Here is a 4,714-nt window from a genome sequence, read left to right on the forward strand (position 1 = left end):
CAATGACCACCTTTGGCAAATGTGAGAAGCAGAATGCAGACTGGTTTCAATCTCACTTTGAAGAGCTGGAACCTGTCATAGCCACTAAACGCACTGCACTGTTGAACTATAAGAAAGCCCCCAGCGAGTTAACATCCGTAGCACTTAAAGTAGCCAGAAGCGCTGCACAATGAACAGCCAGACGCTGTGCAAATGACTACTGGAAACACCTATGCAGTCATATTCAGCTGGCCTCCGACACCGGAAACATCAGAGGAATGTATGATGGCATCAAGACAGCTTTTGGGCCAACCATCAAGAAGATCGCCCCCTCAAGTCTAAATCAGGGGACACAATCACTGACCAACGCAAGCAAATGGACCACTGGGTGGAGCACTACCTAGAACTGTACTCCAAGGAAAATGTTGTCACTGATTCCACCCTCAATGCAGCCCAGTCTCTGCCAGTCATGGAGGAGCTGGACGAACAGCCAACAAAATCGGAATTCAGTGATGCCATTGATTCTCTAGCCAGTGGAAAAGCCCCTGGAAAGGACAGCATTACCCCTGAAATAATCAAGAGTGCCAAGCCTGCTATACTCTCAGCACTCCATGAACTGCTTTGCCTGTGCTGGGATGAGGGAGCAGTACCACAGGACATGCGCAATGCCAATGTCATCACCCTCTATAAGAACAAGGGTGACCGCGGTGACTGCAACAACTACCGTGGAATCTCCCTGCTCAGCATAGTGCGGAAAGTCTTCGCTTGAGTCATTTTAAACAGACTTCAGAAGCTGGCTGAGCGTGTCTACCCTGAGGCAGTGTGGCTTTCGAGCAGAGAGATCCACCATTGACATGCTGTTCTCCCTTCACCAGCGACAGGAGAAATGTCACAAACAACAGATGCCCCCCTATGTTGCTTTCATAGATCTCACCAAAGTCTTTGATCTCGTCAGCAGACGTGGTCTCTTCAAACTACTAGCAAAGATCGGATGTCCGCCATAGCTACTAAGTATCATCACCTAATTCCATGACAATATGAAAGGCACAATTCAGCATAGCGGTGCCTCATCAGATTCCTTTCCCATCCTGAGTGGTGTGAAAAGTGGTGTTCTCGCACCTACACTGTTTGGGATCTTATTCTCACTGCTGCTCTCACATGTTCAAGTCTTCAGAAGAAGGAATTTTCCTCCACACAAGATCAGATGGCAGGTTGTTCAACCTTGCCCATCTTAGAGTGAAGACCAAAGTACGGAAGGTCCTCATCAGGGAACTCCTCTTTGCTGACGATGCTGCATTAACATCCCACACTGAAGAGTGTCTGCAGAGACTCATCGACAGGATTGTGGCTGCCTGCAACGAATTTGGCCTAACCATCAGCCTCAGGAAAACGAACATCATGGGACTGGACGTCAGAAATGCTCCATCCATCAATATCGATGACCATGCTTTGGAAGTGGTTCAAAAGTTTACCTACCTAGGCTCAACTATCACCAGTAACCTGTCTCTCGATGCAGAAATCAACAAGCGCATGGGAAAGGTGTCCACTGCTATGTCCAGACTGGCCAAGAGTGTGTGGGAAAATGGCGCACTGACACGGAACACAAAAGTCCGAGTGTTTCAAGCCTGTGTCCTCAGTACCTTGCTCTACAGCAGTGAGGCCTGGACAACGTATGTCAGCCAGGAGCAACATCTCAACTCATTCCATCTTCGCTGCCTCCGGAGAATCCTTGGCATCAGGTGGCAGGACCGTATCTCCAACACAGAAGTCCTTGAGGCGGCCAACATCCCCAGCATATACACCCTACTGATCCAGCGGCGCTTGAGATGGCTTGGCCATGTGAGCCGCATGGAAGATGGCAGGATCCCCAAGGACGCATTGTACAGCGAGCTCATCAATGGCATCAGACCCACCGGCCGTCCATGTCTCCGCTTTAAAGACGTCTGCAAACGTGACATGTAGTCCTGTGACACTGACCACAAGTCGCGGGAGTCAGTTGCCAGTGATCGCCAGAGCTGGCGGACAGCCATAAAGGCGGGCTAAAGAGTGGCGAGTCAAAGAGACTTAGCAGTTGGAAGGAAAAGAGACAGAAGTGCAAGGAGAGAGCCAACTGTGTAACAGCCCTGACAATTAATTTTATCTGCAGCGCCTGTGGAAGAGTCTGTCACTCTAGAAATGGCCTTTATAGCCACTCCAGGCGCTGCTCCACAAGCCACTGACCTCCTCTAGCTGCTTAACCATTGTCTCTCGAGACAGGGAGGCCAAAGAAGAAGTGTATCTTGCTATTTGAACTTTTTTTGCTATTTTGACACTTTGAATTAAATTTGTTAGTTTCCATCATAATCTTAAAAATGCTCATTAGACCAACTCTCCACTGACCCTTTCCTCAAAATGTAGGTTCTGAACTCTCCTTTGAAGTAAGATGGAGACTAATATCTTAATAGCTCATGTGTTGAGGTACCACTGCATCATATGCTGCTCAAGAATTGATTGAGGTGGAAGAAGGTCATCGGTTTACACCTAAATATTACTTAATGCATCAAACCAATGCACAATTCACTAAAAGTAGCAATGCACGTTAATAAAAAGAAAAGCAGACAAGGCATTTGGGTTCACTTCAGTAGGGATAGAATTGAAGCAGAGAATTTATGTTAAACTTGTTTAGAACCTTGGTTAGACCACACACTTGATGTACTGTGAACAGTTCTGGTCTCCATATTATAAAGAGGCTGCAGAGGCACTGGAGAGGGTGCAAAAAAGATTTACTAGGATGATACCAGAGCTATCAGAAAAGATTGAACAGGCTGGGACTCTTTTCTTTAGAAAAGAGAAGACAGAGGAGTGACCTTTTTTTTATTCTTTCATGGGATGTGGGCGTCACTGGCTAGGCCAGCATTTATTGCCCATCCCCAATTGTCCTTGAGAAGGTGGTGGTGAGTTGCCTTCTTGAACCGCTGCAGGCGTTGGCAACAGTGCTGTTAGGAAGGGAGTTCCAGGATTTTGACCTTTGACCCAGCAACAGTGAAGGAATAGCGATAAGTTTCCAAGTCAGGATAGTGTGTGGCTTGGAGGGGTACTTGCGGGTGATGGTGTTCCCATGCATCTGCTGCCCTGATCCTTCTAGGTGGTAGAGGTCACGGGTTTGGAAGGTGCTGTCGAAGCTGCAATGCATCTTGTATTTGGTACACACTGCTGACACTGTGCGTTGGTGGTGAAGGGATGGTGGATGGGGTGCCAATCAAGTGGGCTACTTTGTCTTTGATGGTGTCAAGCTTCTCGAGTGCTGTTGGAGCTGCACCCATCCAGCAAGTGGAAAGTATTCCATCACACTCCTGGCTTGTGCCTTGTAGATGGTGGATAGACATTGGGGAGACAGGAGGGTGAGTTATTCGCCGCAGAATTCCTAACCTCTGACCTGCTCTTGTAGCTACAGTATTTATGTGGCTGCTCCAGTTCAGTTTCCGGTTAATGGTAATCCCCAGGATGTTGATAGTGGGGGATTAAGCGATGGTAATGCCATTGACCATCAAGAGGAGACGGTTAGATTCTCTCTTGTTTGAGATGGTCATTGCCTGGCACTTGTGTGAGGCGAATGTTACTTGCCGCTTATCAACCCAAGCCTGGATATTGTCCAGGTCTTGCTGAATCTGGTCACGGGCTGGTTCAGTATCTGAGGAGTCGTGAATGGTGCTGAACATTGTGCAATCATCAGCAAACATCCCCACTTCTGACCTTATGATGGAGGGAAGGTGTGATGAAGCAGCTGAAGATGGTTGGGCCTAGGACATGACCCTGAGGAACTCCTGCAGTGATGTCCTGGGACTGAGATGATTGACGTCCAACAACCACAGCCATCTTCCTTTGTGCTAGGTATGAATCCAACCAGTGGAGAATTTTTCCCAATTCCCATTGACTCCAGTTTTTGACTCCTTGATGCCATACTCGGTCAAAGGCTGTCTTGATGTCAAGGGCCATCTCTCACCTCACCTCTTGAGTTCAGCTCTTTGGTCCATGTTTGGACCGAGTCTGTAATGAGGTCAGGAGCTGAGTGGCCCTGGCAGAACCCAAACAGAGTGTCACTGAGCAGGTTATTGCTGAGCAAATTCCACTTGATAGCACTGACGCGACCCCTTCCATCACTTTGCTGATAGAGAGTAGACAGATAGGGCAGTAATTGGTTGGGTTGGATTTGTCCTGCTTTTTGTTTACAGGACATACCTCGGCGATTTTCCACATTGCTGGGAAGATGCCGATATTGTAGCTGTACTGGAACAGCTTGGCTCGGGGCACGACTAGTTTTGGAGCACAAGTCTTTAGTACTATTGCCAGAATGTTGTCACATCCCATAGCTTTTGCAGCATCCAGTACCTTCAGCCATTAAGATTATGAAAGGGTTTGATAGGGTACAGGTAGAGATGTTTGCATTTGCGAGGGAGACCAGAACTAGGGGTCATAAATATAAGATTATCACTAATAAATCCAATAGGGAATTTGTAAGAAACCTATTTACCCAGAGAGTAATTAGAAAGTAGAACTCACCACCACAAGGAGTAGTTGAGGCTATTAGTATTGGTGCATCTAAGGGGAAGCTAGAAAAACATATGAGGCAGAAAGAAATAGAAAGACACATTGATGGGTTACATGAAGAGGGATGGGAAGAAACATGTGCAGAGCATATACAAAGGCGTGGCATAATTCAAGTAGAACACAAGTAGATGACAACTCCTAGCCAACG

This window comes from Heterodontus francisci, chromosome 27 (genome assembly GCF_036365525.1).
Source record: "Heterodontus francisci isolate sHetFra1 chromosome 27, sHetFra1.hap1, whole genome shotgun sequence".
In the NCBI taxonomy this organism is placed as follows: Eukaryota; Metazoa; Chordata; class Chondrichthyes; order Heterodontiformes; family Heterodontidae; genus Heterodontus; species Heterodontus francisci.